At 44.1% G+C, this 16,601-nt stretch overlaps 1 pseudogene; it reads right to left on the bottom strand.

The window, feature by feature from the left end:
* Positions 1-892: 892 nt before the first annotated feature.
* On the bottom strand, positions 893-14,123 carry LOC138071790 (zinc finger protein 630-like; annotated as a pseudogene).
* Between the last annotated feature and the right edge of the window lie 2,478 nt (positions 14,124-16,601).

Genomic DNA, 16,601 nt, shown 5'->3' on the forward strand with positions numbered 1-16,601 from the left:
GTTGATGTTTGGGCCAACAGACTGCGAAAAAGACAACCGGTGGCCTGTGAAGAGATCAGTGATTCCGAGGAAGAATCCGAGAGAAAGGTGGTTGATGTTTGGGCCAAGAGACTGCGAAAAAGACAGCCGGTGGCCTGTGAAGAGATCAGTGATTCTGAGGAAGAATCCGAGAGGAAGACGGTTGATGTTTGGGCCAACAGACTGCGAAAAAGACAACTGGTGGCCTATGAGGAGATCAGTGATTCCGAGGAAGAATCTGAGAGGAAGACGGTTGATGTTTGGGCGAAGAGACTGCGAAAAAGACAACCGGTGGCTTATGAAGAGATCAGTGATCCCGAAGAAGAGGACTAACTCTGTAAGTGACCTTTCTCTCCATCCCCACATCCCGCAAAAGGCACTGTTCTCTTGTGTTAGTTGTATCCCATCTTGTCACTTGTTCCGTTCTCCCAGTCCCTTGGGGGTGCAGCTCTGAGGCTAAATGAGAAGGATTCCCATGCTTTTTCTACCTCCTGCTCTGTATATCCAGAGATCTTCCCTCCCCAGGATGCTGTGGGCTCCCAAACCCCAGGTCAGCTTCTAGCCTGTAGGCCACACCTTCCTCTAGCCAAAAACCTCACTGGACAGTTGACAGAGTCGCTGCAGCCTGAACACAAGGTTGGTCTTAAGGACCAATGAGAGGTGCACATAGACCACAAGGCAGGATGGAATCAGAGTGCACAGGGGCCATGCGGTTCAAAATGAGGAGCTGAATAGTAATTTATCAGTCAGTGGGAGCTCATTGTCACTTATTTTCCTTCTCTTTCCTTGCCTCAGCCTCAGGGATGTGACAAGTGCCCAAGATAAGAAGCAGAACTTGGTGGCTGTTCATGAACGTGGGCACGGCTGTGAATTCCTAGCACCTGAAAGAAAGAGTTCACAACAGTTAAACATGATTTTTCTTACTATGTGCCAAGCATTATTAGTTATTAAAGTTGTGTTAATGAGCAAGACATATACCTGACGTGTGTTTCTGTCTATGTATCCATGCTTCTAGGGCTTCCCAGGTGGTGCTAGTGGTAAAGAACCTGCCTGCCAATGCAGGAGGCATGAGACGCAGGTTTGATCCCTGGGTCAGGGCAATCCCCTGGAGGAGGACATTGGCAACCCACTCCAGTATTCTTGCCTAGAAAATCTTATGGACAGAGGAGTCTGGCAGGCTGTAATTCATAGGATCACACAAAGTGGGACACAACTAAAGTGACTTAGCATGCACACACATCCATGCTTCTGCCTTAAAAATAAACAAATATTGTTAGATATTCTGTGCAAAACAGCACTAACCTCTCCCTCTCCAGATGTAACTACTGAGGGCAGTTCTGTGTGTTTTATTGCAAACGTTTTACTCTGTATTTACACACATACTCAGGGTACCAATATGAGCATCTCTCACCTGCTTTTCCCCATTAGCAGCATGTCCTGAGCAAGTCTGTCTCACTCTGTTTCCTGTTCAGCAGGTGCTCCAAACCTCCATTATTCATTCACTCCGCGTCGGTCACTGACAATAAACATTTACAAGTTTTTCCCAGTTGTTTGCTCTTCCCACTCTTGTGCACACAGCCCTATGCACCTGTATCAGTGTTTCTTTAGCACATGTTCCTAGAAATGGAATTGTTGTGTCAAAGTGTTCATTCATCCAACACCTAATGGGTCTCTACTGTGTACTGAGTGCCATTCTAGGTCCTGGAGAGACTTCAGGGACGAGATGAACAACAGTCCCTGCCCACATGGAGGTGCCAGTCTAGTGGGGGTGGTTGCTAGTTTTTATTTTGATGGATGCTGTACCTGCCCTGTACTGGAGCAGGATTTTGCAGGTGGTTGGACACCTTGGCTGTTGCTCTCTCTGAGATCTTCAGGTTCATGGGGCTGGGACAGTCCATTTGAAAGTGTGTGGGAGAAGACAGAGATGAAACTGTCAACTGGGGAACACAGAAGAATAGGGAAGAAGAGGTCCAGGGTAGGGCCCATGGTGAACAGGAATGGAAGAGTTCACTTAGCCCTGATTCAAGGGAACAAAAGATGGAAAAGTCCACTGGACAGAGGCAGGAAATTGCCCATCTCAGGTCCAAGGGCTTGGGAGCTGGGATGGGGGTCAAGTGTTAAGAATGGGACAGTCCTCTCCCAGGTGGACCACCGCAGCCCACAGAGCTGGAACAGTCAGTTCTGGGGAAGGGAAGAGAAGAGTCTGTTTTAGAGCAAATCATTGTGTGTGTTGGGGGACATTAAAGCTACTAAGGGAAATCCAAGGTGACTTGCATGGGACATGAAACACCAGCCCCAGATGGCGGCAGTGTTGCACCATTTTGACCATCCACTGCCCATTGCCTTGGCCTCCTGGCTCTCATCCAGCCTTGGAAGGTCTCCACTCTCCTGCTGAAGCTGCCATCTCCCCTACCCCTGCCTTCATCCCACCTCTGGACCAGTCCCCCTCACCCCAACAGATTCGGATCAAAGATGGGAGAAACCATTAATCAGCAGAGGATGGGCTCCTGGACTCTGACTGGTCCCTGTAACTCCAGGTTGGAGCCATGGTTGCTGGGCCAGAATTGGGTCTACGCTCTCCTACAAATACTCTTATGACAGCTTCAGGGTCACAGGATTGCTGTCCACACGGCAGCCCTGGGGCTAGGCCTGGGTCTGGTCTCCTAAAGACCTTGGGGGTGGGGGACCCTGCATAAAAGGAGCTTGTCCTAGGAGACTGAGGAGCTCTAGACCCGAGAGGTGGCATAGACCATGACAGACACGTGGAAAAGGAAGCACGGCTAGGGGTATGGACAGATGTGGACACCCACATAAACCCTCTCTGACCAGCATGTTCTGAGACACACTCTTCCTCACAGGGATGACCCTCCCAGCAGTGGCTGCATGGCGAGGGCCTCCTGGTTTACCTGAGTCCCCACCTACTCCTCCAAGAATAATAATGTCTTGTCATTCAAGGTCATACCTTTGTGTGAGACAAGTCCCAGGCCCAGGAGTCTGCATCCCAGGCCAGGAACAATGTCTGCAAGAGGGAAAGAGGTGTGGTCCCTTGGGGTCTCCCCCTGTCAGCCCACCTTCCATAATAACCACAGGAAGTACAATTAACATTCATCTTACCGCTTGCAAAGTGCCTGGGGTGATACTAAGCATCTTGTATGGATTTTCCCACTTATCTCCACAATCAACCTCTGTGCACAGACAGACATCATTATGATACTGTAATGTTACATATAGCTAGAGAGAGGTAATGAGAGACAGAGACACCAACAGACCTCCTGCTTCACGCAGCTGGCACATGTTCCTCCAGCTGGCACATGCAGGGAGAGCTGAGCTTGGAACTCGCTGTGACTTCAGAGACACTAAGGAAGATAGGTACATATTTGGGGGGGTGGAGAGACTTGAATGAGCGCTGAGTTCTGCCTCAAATCTAGGGTAGAGGATGTGAACAAGGAACCCTAGAGACAGAGCATGCCCAGAGGGAGAGGCAGACCTGGTGCTAGTGGGGGCGGGTAGGACAGAGATACACAGGGTGGCTGGAAGAGGGTCTGGCAGGGAGGCAAGGGAGACCCAGGGCCAAGTGTGGGTTATCACAGCCTCGAGGGGTCAGCACACACACTGTCAGCACACCCTTCCTGATGCTGCAGGGAGACGTGGGTGCTGCCCAGGTCAGTGAGGTCACTCTACCTCTGCCTCAGGCAAACTTGCTAGCTTTTATTTTGACAAATGCTGTACCCCAGCCCCCAGTCCTGGAGCAGGATTCTGCAGGTGGTTGGATACCTTGGCCTTTGCTGTAAGAAGAAATAAATTCTATTTTACCCCAGTTTCATTCTTCATTACTCAAATTTAATAATCTGCTAATGAACATCGTGTACCTTATTATCCATGCAAATACAGAAGAGGACATCCACAAGAGATACAGAAAGATTTGATTTTCCTTTCTCCTGAAGAAGATTGGATGAACCAGCTGAATTTCCCAGCAGAGGAGACAGGTGCAGGGAAGGGTGGCTTGAAAGCACTTTGGAGTCATGACGAGCATTTCCCCTTAGGTTCCCTGGGTAGATACAGCTCCTTCCCTCCTTCCTTTTCCTCCTTCTCTTCCTCCTCCCCCCTCCTCCTCCATCTGACAAATCACATTTTTGAGATGCAGGGAGACTCTGGTTTTGCCTGATGCCAGAAGTCAGCCTGTATGTGGCCCCAAGTGCACCCCGAATCAAGCCTGGGGTCCAATGTGGATGCATGTGCTCTTCTGATGAGCGTCCATAGTGACTTTCTTTCTTTCTTTCTTTCTTTCTTTCTTTCTTTTTTTTTTTTTAACTTCGGGGCTTTCTTGTTTCTCTTTCAGGAAGTTTTAAGATTCCTTATAAAGCAAAATTCTGGGAATTCCCTGGCAGTCCAGTGGTTAGGACTCTGTGCTTTCACTGCCAAGGTCCTGAGTTCAATCCCTGGTCAGGGAACTAAGATCCCACAAGTCACAGAGTGGGCAAAAACAATGAACTCTATTCCTAGTAAAGAATCGGGAAAATGCAAGGACGTGTGAAAGAGCACAGCACATCGATCACAAGAAAACAGTTCTGAGCTTTATTCACCAAGACCCACAGTAAAGAACACATTTTACAAGTGACTCTAAAGCACAGGCTTCACAGAACAATACTGACCCTTATATATGTGATATTCACCAATATTTTCTATTCTGTTTGTGATGTGCTATGTTGTTTCATTCTAGTTCGTTTAAAATGCACAATTCTTTTCAGAATCCTTAAAATATTCTATTGGCCATGAATCACAACCTGCAGTTTGGAAAGTCCTTCTGCAGGGTCCCAGTGTGTGTCCAACAGGTGACTTGCTGCTTTGAGTTCTGCAGGGAAGGTTCAAGGAAACCTCATGATGCCCCTCTGAGCCAGGGTCCCCTGGAAGGTGTGACCTAGAGGCTTCCTGCTCCCAGGCTTGGCCCAGGCTTGACCTGGGTAGGGGTGGGCCATCCCAGATGTCTGGGGAAAACACGCTTATGTCTCTTTTTCACTCTCACGCTACTACCACACTCACAACACTTCTGGGATGTGTGGGTTTTTCCTCACACCAAAGAAATTCTTGGCGTCATCAGCTGGGTGTCCTACAATCCCAATCAATCTCGACACTAACAGGAGTTTGTGCAGACAAGTTAAGAGCTCAGTCCCACAAGACTCCCTTCCAGCTCAGATGCCAGTTCATAGTCCCAGGTTGTCACCTGTACTTCTGACCAACCAGCTATAAACCAGAGGTTCCCATGACCCCCTTCTCCAATTCAGTCATTTGCTAGAATAGGTCACAGAACTCAGGGAAGCACTTACCTACATTTACTGGTTGATTATATAATAAAGGGCAAGATAAGGATACAGATGAACAGCCAGAAGTAGAGAAACCTGGGGTAAGTTCTGGAAGGATTCGGGGCACAACAGCTTGTGTCTCTGCGGCATTTGGGGTGCCCACTCTCTCAGCATGGATGTGTTCACCCACACGGAAGCTCCCGGAACTCCACGCTAATGGGATTTTATGGAGGCTTCCTCATGTAAGCATGATCAAATATTAACTCATTTTCCAGCCCTCTCCCTTCTCTGGAGGATGGGGGTTGGGGCTGAAAACTCCAAGCTTGTAATCATAGCTTGGTCTTTCTGGTGACAAGGACCCTACTCAGAGTTGCCTCATTAGAACAAAAGATGCTGTTAGTGCTCTTATCACGGAGGAAATTACACTGGTTTTGGAGCTCTGTCCCAGGAACCAAGGGCAGAGGCCAATATAAATCTTTTCTATTTCACCACAGGTGGAAAGAGGTGCCAGCTCAGGGTAGATTGGGTTATAAACAAATGAGAATCAGAGTTTATTTCTCACTGACGCTGCACGCCCACCACAGGTAGACTGGGGCTCCTCTGCACATTATCAACACACTCATGCTAGATCTCGAGGACACAGAGTAGCCCCATGGGTGGCCCAGCAGAGAGAAAAGAGAGTGACTAAGCATGAACCGGCTCATCAAATGGCCAATGGCCAACTCTGACCCTCAAAGGGGTGAAAGTGTGCAGTCCTAAGGAAGCATAGGATATTTGTGAGCATTCTAAAGTCAACTACAAGGAGGGTATGACATCATAAAAGAGAGTATGGTGCGGGAGAACTGCCTAACCCAGTGGTTCTCAATGGGAGAGGGCAGGTGTGGATCTTGTCCCCCTAGGGGACACTCAACAATGTCTGGAAACATTTTCGGCTGTCATGACTTGACAGGGGAATAGGCTACTGGCACCTAGTGGATAGAGATCAAGGATGCTGCCAAACAACTTACAATGAGGAGAACAGTGTGCCCCCCAAGAAAAAGAATCCAACCCCCCCAAATGTCAAAGGTGCCAAGGTTGAAACCCTTAGCTAAAGGAATGTTGTTTAAATGGAGAGATTTCAGGCATTAGACAGAGGCAATCTCTCAGCGAGGGTAGGCAAATAGTACAATATTTCTCACTCAACTTATCACGAGGCTCCTACTAAGCCTTGACTGTGTACAAAACTCTATAAGAAAGGCTGACAGGGTGAGAGATGGGTTCTTGTCATCCTCTTAAGGGAGAAAGTTGATGATGAATGAGTCTTCTCGTTCCCACTGCTCTGAGGGCCACCTCAGCTTAATGCCAAGGGTATTTGTGTGTGGTTCTGTTTCTCAGCTTTCTTTTCTGTCCCAGGATCCATCTGCTAATCCCCGTGCCAGCACCATCCCACGTCAGGGACAGTAGCTCCACAATAGGATTGACTGTTCAGAAGGCAAGTCCTTCCTCTTTGTACTTCTTTAGGTCCTTTGAACTCCTGGGTACATTTTAGAATCTACTGGTCAAGTTCCATGATTGGAAAAAAGGGGTCCCTGTTGGGATTCTGACTGGAATTTCAGTTAATTCATAGATCAATTTGGGGGTTAATGACTTCTAATGTAGTGGAGTCTTCCTATCCGAGAACCTGGGCTTTGTCTCCATTTTTAAGGTCTTTCTTAAGTCTTCTATAAAGTTTTCTAATTTATTGTATCCACATTTTGTCCATTTTTGTTGGCTTTATTTTCTATTATAGTCTCTCTCAAAAGAGCCTACATGGTTGGTAGGGGGCCTGAGACTCAGGGGAGTGGCCAGACCCTGCTATCCAGTTCACATCTGAAGGAACTGCTAAAGGGGACAGATTACTCTTCCATTAGAGACAGAGGGCTTGGGGTGCACTGCTAGGGGCAGACACCGTTTGCATTGAAAATCAGCCAACCAACTACACTGTAGAAGAAATTATATGGGAACCATGGTAAACATATTTTTACTTTCGATGAAACAGTAGACTTTAGAAATCAGGAAGGTATTGGATGGGGGACAAAGGCAGAAAGGAGACTGGGAGACATTGAGAAAACTATACCGTCTTCATAATATTGCTTTGGATTGAGTCCAGTTCACTTTATTCTCTTGGTTTAGTGAATTGATTTATTCTCCTTTAGGGAGACACATGTTCTTGTAGGAACAGTTTTTGAACCCTTGGCATAGGATAATGTTGCTTTGAACAACGTTTTATGTGTTTTACAGTTTTATCTGCATGTGGTATTCACAAAATGCATGGATTGAGGTATCACCCATTCAGACTCTCCACAAGTGGGTAGGACACCTGACGATCCTGTTCGCCTTGGGGTGATTGGCCATGGAGCACACAGACTGGAAGTGATCCCCTCTCTATGAATGTGTTTCTCTCTTTTGTTATTACTGTGGAGGCTGAAGGTGCCTCAGGCTCTAATTTGCTTCCTTCTCAGAATTCCCCACACCTAAACTCAGGCCCTTCCCAGGTAGCAAGTAGGGAGTTCACCATCATTAGAAGTCAGTAGAGTGCTGTCTACCCATGTAAGGGTGTTGATGACCCAACTAGCCCTGTAGTTCTGGAGGGAGTTCTTGCTCTTTCTATGTATTTACCCTCCACCTGGGGTTCTCTGGATATACTCTTATTTTCTTAGTTGTTTCCACCTGCTCCTTTGGGCTTCTGGTTCTCTTCACCCTTGTAAACCTTATCTGCACTGCTTTCCCTTTTTAGAAATCCTTCACAATTCCTGGTTCCTGGATGGCACCCTTTCTTCTTTTCCAAGAATTAATGAAACCTTTCCATCATATCAGTGGTGCAGTGGGGAGGTAGCCAAGTTTGTTCAAACAGCCATCTTCAGTCTTTAAGGGTGTTTTTTAAAGTTCCTAGAGGAAAAGTTGTTTTCCTTTTATTATATTGTGTTCAGAGAATGTCCCTTGGATTCTACATTTTGCCAGGGGTGATGGCAGTGGTGGCAGAATGTATCAAGATTGCATCTGTGGCCTATTATGAGTATTATGGGCTTCCCAAGTGGCACTCATGGTAAAGAACCTGCCTGCCATGCAAGAGACATAAAAGACTCGGGTTGGATCCCTGAGCCGGGAAGATCCCCTGGAGGAGGGCATGCAACCCGCTCCAGTATTCTTGCCTGGAGAATCCCATGGACAGAGGAGCCTGGTGGGCTACCGTGCATGGGGTCACAAAGAGTCGGATATGACTGAAGCGACTTAGCACGCATGGATGCATGGGTATTATAAGAAAGTTGGGCAGATTTTTCACTTTCTTTAATAAGCAATTCTTAGAGTTTCACCTGCAGAGAAGGCAATGGCACCCCACTCCAGCACTCTTGCCTAGAAAATCCCATGGATGGAGGAGCCTCGTAGGCTGCAGTCCATGGGGTCGCTAAGAGTCGGACACGACTGAGCAAACTACTTTCACTTTTCACTTTCATGCATTGGAGAAGGAAATGGCAACCCACTCCAGTGTTCTTGCCTGGAGAATCCCAGGGATGGGGGAGCCTGGTGGGCTTCCGTCTATGGGGTCACACAGAGTCGGACACGACTGAAGTGACTTAGCAGCAGCAGCAGCAGCAGAGTTTCACCTGAGCGGCAAAAGTGATTGATACCAGTCAATCTGTGAGGTGTTGGAGTGGAGTCAGTTCAGTTCAGTCGCTCAGTCATGTCCGACTCGTTGTGACCCCATGGACTGCAGCACCCCAGGCCTCCCTGCCCGTCACCAACTCCCAGAACTTGCTCAAACTCATATCCATCGAGTCAGTGATGCCATCCAGCCATCTCATCCTCTGGCGTCCTCTACTCTTCCTGCCTCCAATCTTTCCCAGCATCAGGGTCTTCTCCAAGGACTCAGTTCTTCGAATCAGGTGGCCTAAGTATTGGAGTTTCAGCTTCAGCATCAGTCCTTCCAATTAACATTTAGGACTGATTTCCTTTAGGTTTGATCTCCTTGTAGTCCAAGGGACTGTCAAGACTCTTCTCCCACACCACAGTTCAAAAGCATCAATTCTTCAGCACTCAGCTTTCTTTATAGTCCAACTCTCACATCCATACATGACCACTGGAAAAACCATAGCCTTGACTAGATGGACCTTTGTTGGCAAAGTAATGTCTCTGCTTTCTAATATGTTGTCTAGGTTGGTCATAGCTTTCCTTCCAAGGAGTAAGCGTCTTTTAATTTCATGCCTGCAGTCACCATCTGCAGTGATTTTGGAGACCCCCAAAAAATAAATTCAGCCACTGTTTCCACTGTTTCCTCATTTATTTGCCATGAAGTGATGGGACCAGATGCCATGATCTTCGTTTTCTGAATGTTGAGCTTTAAGCCAACTTTTTCACTCTCCTCTTTCACTTTCATCAAAAGGCTCTTTAGTTCTTCACTTTCTCTCAGAAGGGTGATGTCATCTGCATATCTGAGGTTATTGATATTTCTCCTGGCAATCTTGATTCCAGCTTGTGCTTCGTCCAGCCCAGTGTTTCTCATGATGTACTCTGCATATAAGTTAAATAAGCAGGGTGATAATATACAGCCTTGACGTACTCCTTTTCCTATTTGGAACCAGTCTGTTTTTCCATGTCCAGTTCTAACTGTTCCTTCCTGACCTGCATACACATTTCTCAAGACGAAGTTTAGGTGGCCTGGTATTCCCATCTGTTAAGAATTTCCCACATTTTATTGTGATCCACACAGTTAAATGCTTTGGCATAGTAAAAAAAAAAAAAAAAGAAGAAGTAGATGTTTTTCTGGAATTCTCTTGCTTCAATGATCCAGCGGATGTTGGCAATTTGATCTCTGGTTCCTCTGCCTTTTCTAAATCCAGCTTCAACATCTGGAAGATCACAGTTCACGTATTGCTGAAGCCTGGCTTAGAGAATTTTGAGCATTAATTTGGTAGTGTGTGAGCTGAGTGCAATTGTGCAGTAGGTGGAGCATTCCTTGGCATTGCCTTTCTTTGGGATTGGAATGAATACTGACATTTTCCAGTCCTGTGGTCACTGCTGAGTTTTCCAAATTTGCTGGCATATCGAGTGCAGCACTTTCGTAGCATCATCTTTTAGGATTTGAAATAGCTCAACTGGAATTCCAGCACCTCCACTAGTTTTGTTCATAGTGATGCATCCTAAGGCCCATTTGACTTCACATCCCAGGATGTCTGGCTCTAGGTGAGTGATCACACCATCGTGATTTTCTGGGTCATAAAGCTCTTTTTTGTACAGTTCTTCTGTGTATTCTTGCCACCTCTTCTTAATATCTTCTGCTTCTGTTAGGTCCATACCATTTCTGTCCTTTATCGAGCCCATCTTTGCATGAAATGTTCCCTCGGCATCTCTAATTTTCTTGAAGAGATCTCTAGTCTTTCCCATTTTATTGTTTTCCTCTGTTTCTTTGCACTGATCGCTGAGGAAGGCTTTCTTATCTCTCCTTACTATTCTTTGGAACTTTGCATTCAAATGGGTATATCTTTCCTTTTCTCCTTTGCTTTTTGCTTCTCTTCTTTTCACAGCTATTTGTAAGGCCTCCTCAGACTGCCATTTTGCTTTTTTGCATTTCTTTTTCTTGGGGATGGTTTGCTCCCTGTCTCTTGAACAATGTCATGAACCTCCATCCATAGTTTATCAGGCACTCTGTCTATCAGATCTAGTCCCTTGAATCTAGTTCTCACTTCCACTGTAAAATTTTTAGGGATTTGATTTAGGTCATACCTGAATGTTCTAGTGGTTTTCCCTACTTTCTTTAATTTAAGTCTGAATTTGGCAATAAGGAGTTCATGATCTGAGCCACAGTCAGCTCCCAGTCTTGTTTTTGCTGACTGTATAGAGCTTCTCCATCTTTGGCTGCAAAATATATAATCAGTATATAAGGTTTCTATCTTACATGGATTCTGATGTCCAGTGAGGTATATCTGCTACCAGAAGACCTTCCCATAGTCACTGTATTTGGAGTGTTACTCCCCTGTGTGCGTTCTCTGGTATGTGATCATCTGTGATTTCTAGGAAAAAGTTATCCCGTACTCAGCAGATTCGGAAGGTTTCTCCCTAGTATGGATTCTCTGATGTACAACTAGTGGAGACTTCTCAAAGAAGGCCTTTCCACATTCATTAGATTCATATGGCTTCTCTCTAGTATAAGCTCTCTGATGTAAAATAAGATGTGACTTCAGGGAAAAGGTCCTTCCACAGTAAGTACACTCCTAGATAGTATGTGCAAAAGCAGAGACATTACTTTGCCAACTAAGGTCTGCCTAGTCAAGGCTATGGTTTTTCCAGTAGTCATGTATGGATGTGAGAGTTGGACTGTGAAGAAAGCTGAGTGCTGAAGAATTGATGCTTTTGAACTGTGGTGTTGAAGAAGACTCTTGAGAGCCCCTTGGACTGCAAGGAGATCCAACCAGTCCATTCTGAAGGAGATCAGCCCTGGGATTTCTTTGGAAGGAATGATGCTAAAGCTGAAACTCCAGTACTTTGGCCACTTCATGCGAAGAGTTGGCTCATTGGAAAGGACTTTGATGCTGGGAGGGATTGGGGGCAGGAGGAGAAGGGGACGACAGAGGATGAGATGGCTGGATGGCATCACTGACTCGATGAACGTGAGTCTGAGTGAACTCTGGGAGTTGGTGATGGACAGGGAGGCCTGGTGTGCTGCGATTCATGGGGTCGCAAAGAGTCAGACACGACTGAGTGACTGAACTGAACTGAACTGACACTCATAGGGTTTCTCCCCTGTATGAATTCTCTGATGAATAATGAAAGGTGATTTCTGGGAAAACGTTTTGCCACATTCACTACACTCATACAGTTTCTCTCCTGTATGAATTCTCTGGTGTATAATAAGAGGTGACTTCTGAGAGAAGGCTTTTCCACATTTTGTACATGCATAAGGTTTCTCTCCAGTATGAAGCCTTTGGTGTCCAGAGAGGTGTGACTTCTGGGAAAAAGCCTTCCCACAGTCAGTACATATATAAGGTTTCTCTCCTGTATGAATTCTTCAGTGTCCTATGAGGTAGGACTGCTGGCCAAAAGTTTTCCCATATTCACTACACTTACAGGGTTTCTCTCCAGTATGCATTCTCTGATGGATGACAAGCTGTTTTCTGAGGGAAAGTCTTCCCACATTCAGTACTTTCATAAGGGTTCTCCTCAGTATGAGTTATCTAGTGTATAAAAAGGTGATATTTCTCACAGAAGGCTTTACCACACTCGCTGAATCCAAAGGGCTTCTCTCTGGTATGAAGTTGCTGATGTATAATGAGATGTGTCTTCTGGGAGAAGGCCTTTTGACACTCCAAACATTCATAAGGTTTCTCTCCAGTGTGGACTCTGATGAACAATGAAGAGTGACTTTTGGGAGAAGGCCTTCCCACATTCAGAACATTCATAGGATTTCTCCCCAGTGTGAATCCTCTGATGCACAATGAGGTGTGATTTCTCACTGAAGGCTTTTCCACAATCTCCACATACATACAGTTTCTCTCTAGTATGAACTCTTTGATGTATATCAAGCTGTGATTTCTTAATAAAGCCCTTCCCCCACACACTACATTGTGTTTCTTCCCAACGTGAACTTTCTTATACTGAATATGGGCTTGCTTATGATTTATAACTTTTACACATTGACTGTGTGCATGGGATTTCGTTCCAATGTGAATTTTCTCAGGTACAGAACAGGAAGAACTATAGCTAAGTGGTTTCCCACATCCAAATCGCTCAATGGGGTTCTTTCTTATATAGCTCCTATTACAAGTCAGTGAGTCTAGATTAGATTTCAAGCTCTTTTCACTTGAATCAAAGTGATGGAGTGTTTTACTTGAAGGATCAAGGTCTATGCATCCACTGAATATTTTTCCAAATACATTACATTTAGGGCCTCTCTTCTTGGTCATGGTTTCATGGCTGAAGACTGTGATCTGCCTCAAAACCCTGCCTTGGTTTCCTTGATATCTATCTAGCTGACCATCAGTATACCAGACTTTAAAGACAGAGTACGATGAATTATCCTTTGGAGCTCTTTCCAGTATCTCCATTTGAAATGAAAGTTCCCTAGAAATGATCTGCTGACAAGAATCAGAGCTTTGCTCTCTACCTGAAAGAAGAAGAGAAAGGTAAAATAGACACCAAAAAGAAAACAAGAATGAACAGACGTTCTAAGAAGGAGGCTGATGGATATTAAAAAGGACAACTAACAAATTTTAAGGAAGACAGGAAGCCACTCATGTCAAGGAAGAAGAAAATGTTCTATAAGCCATTTCCCCAATTCTTACTTACCTGAATAGGTCCTCCTTGACAACTCACTCTCTGTAATCCACGGGTCCTTTCCATGTTCCAACTTGGAGATTATGTCTAGTTTTAAATCTGAACACCCTGTTAAGGAAAACTTACAATCGCCTTGGTCGTGGCAGCTCAGAAACTCATGAGGAGAAAAAAGGGAACTCCTTTAGCAAAGTTAGATCTTTAACTCTCAAAAATCAATTCCAGATATAGCAAAAATATAAACATAAAAAACTGAAATGATAAAACATCCTGTTTGTAGAAAGTCATAAAGGTCATGGTCTTAACATTTCTGAAAGATGAAGAGGACTTGACTCATTGTTATACAGAGAATTTTCCCTTACCCGCAGAGACCAGGTAGCTATAGATCTCCAGCATCACATCCCTGTGTAGGGTCTTCTGAGCAGGGGCCAGCTGCTGCCACTCCTCCTGGGTGAAGTCCACAGCCACATCCTCAAATGTCACTGGTTCCTGTAACAGCATATTCCTGTACAATCTGCTCATTCTGATCATTTTTACCACAGCAATACCTGTAGGATGCCTATTTTGTACTTTGTGTGGCATATTTAATGAGAAAAAGAATATGAAACCCTGCCATTAGCAAGAATAGTTAGCAGGACAGAGTAGAGAGCCTAAGCTGCTGCTGCTGCTGCTGCTAAGTCACTTCAGTCATGTCCAACTCTGTGTGACGCCATAGATAGCAGCCCACCAGGCTCCTCGGTCCCTGGGATTCTCCAGGCAAGAACACTGGAGTGGGTTGCCATTTCCTTCTCCAATGCATGCATGCATGCTGAGTCACTTCAGTCGTGTCCAACTCTGTGCAACCCTATGGACAGCAGCCCACCAGGCTCCTCTGTCCACGGGATTCTCTAGGCAAGAATACTGGAGTGGGTTGCCATTTCCTTCTCCAAGAGAGCCTAAAAATAGATGCAAATAAAAGTGGAAAATCTGATACATAAGAAAGGTGGCACTTCACATAAGTATAGAAAAGATAAATTACTCAAAACTGGGTAGTTATCAGAAAGAAATGTAAAGTTGAATTCTCTATTTAATTCTGTACCCATAAAAAAATTCACATCTAACAAAAATTTAAACAAAGAAAAAGGGAAGCCATAAAATAAACACAGGAGAGATGGATTTGCTTTAAAAAAATATCATAATTTTAGAGTGGAGAAGACTCTTCTAACAAAGCATGCTACCAAACACAGGTGCCACAAAGGAAAAGAGATAAATTTGACTACTTTCCATACTGCATGGCAAAATATATCATAACTCAAAGAACAAGCAATGAACTGGAGAGAAGATATAGGCACAGCACACAGGATGGACAAAAAGTTAATGTCCTCAATAGAGTGAGAGATTTCCTACAAAGCAAGAATAACAAGACAAACAACTTAAAAAAATAGTCAAAGGACATGACTACCAATTCACAAAAAAGAGAATGCAAATGGATTCTAAGCATGTAAAATGATGCTTGGCTTTATTTGCATGAAGAGAAATGCAAATTAAAATAAGACATCACATTTCCTTTATATTTTATTGAAGATTGAAGTTTGATAAGTCACTGAGTTGGTGACAATGTCAAGCACACTCAAATTGTGGGTATATGCTAGTACAATATATTTTAAGGGCAATTAATTTGGCAATATTCATCATAATTCTACATGTACATATCCTCTGACCAGCAATTCCATTTCTAGAATTATTCTATATAAATACTCATATACGTGAGCAATATAGCACATATGAAGATATTGCACTATAGTACTGTTTATAGTAGCAAAAGTATGTAAACAGCCTCATGGGGGATTGGATGAATCAGTTATGCTTCAATCCCCACGAGGAAATACCATATGGAGTCATAAAAAGCAGTAAGGAAACTCTACATAGAGTCACATGCAACAGTCTCTAAAATATATTGTTAAGTGAAAAACACATTCATCCACTCAACAAGCAGTTATTGAGCACCTGCTGAATACCAGGCAATGTCTAAGGACTGGGGATACAATAGGAAAGAAACCTGGTTAAAATACCTTCCCTTGAGGATCTTGCATTCTAGTGAGAACCGACAAAATGGTTGAGAGATAAATCCCCACCTAGCCATAAAAAAGTTTTAATGTGTACTTCAAAGTTCATATTACTTATACACAAAAAGCTGTTAGAAAGCAATAAGCAAAAGACAAAGAAGGAAACAGAAGAGTTACAGAGAAACACAAAATGGCGAATACATATGTGAATAGATGCTGATGTTCATTTAATCATTAAAGAAACGCAGATGAAAAGAAGATATAATGCTCAGCCATGAAAACAACAAGCATGAAAAACACTGATGCTATCTGGTAGTGGAGAAAATATTGGGAAGTGGCCCTCCTTGTAAATGATTTGTAGCTACATGTAGAAGCTGATTATACAGAATAGAATTTAAGAAATACTCTTTACATTTTAAATATGCTTCTTCTCTAACCTAGCATACTTATGTCTAAGAATTTGGCCTATACAAATATACAAAGAAATTTTTAAAAGGTTGTTCCTTTATTTATGACTTCACTGCTTTAGAGTTCTGTCTAGACCATGTACTAGCTGTGCCTCAGTCTATTCATCTGAAAAATGGGGACAATAATAGTACCTAGCACAAAGCATTTCTGGGTATATTAGATGAGTTAATCCCATTAGAATTTATTATAACGGTGCCTGGTACACAGTAGCTGTGAATATTCTTATTATAATTCTTACTATTATATATCAAAGAATTTTGAAGTTAGGAGTTCATGATCTAAGCCAAAGTCGGCTCCTGGTCTTGTTATTGTGGACTGTATAGAGCTTCTCCATCTTTAAAAAAAAAAAAATCAATCTGATTTTGGTACTGGCCATCTGGTGATGTCCATGTGTAGAATCCTCTCTTGTGTTGTAAGAGGGTGTTTGCTCTGACCAGTGCATTCTCTTGGCAAAACTCTGTTAGCTTTTCTCCTGCTTCCTTTTGTA

The sequence above is a fragment of the Capricornis sumatraensis genome, chromosome X (assembly GCF_032405125.1).
Source record: "Capricornis sumatraensis isolate serow.1 chromosome X, serow.2, whole genome shotgun sequence".
Classification (NCBI taxonomy): Eukaryota; Metazoa; Chordata; class Mammalia; order Artiodactyla; family Bovidae; genus Capricornis; species Capricornis sumatraensis.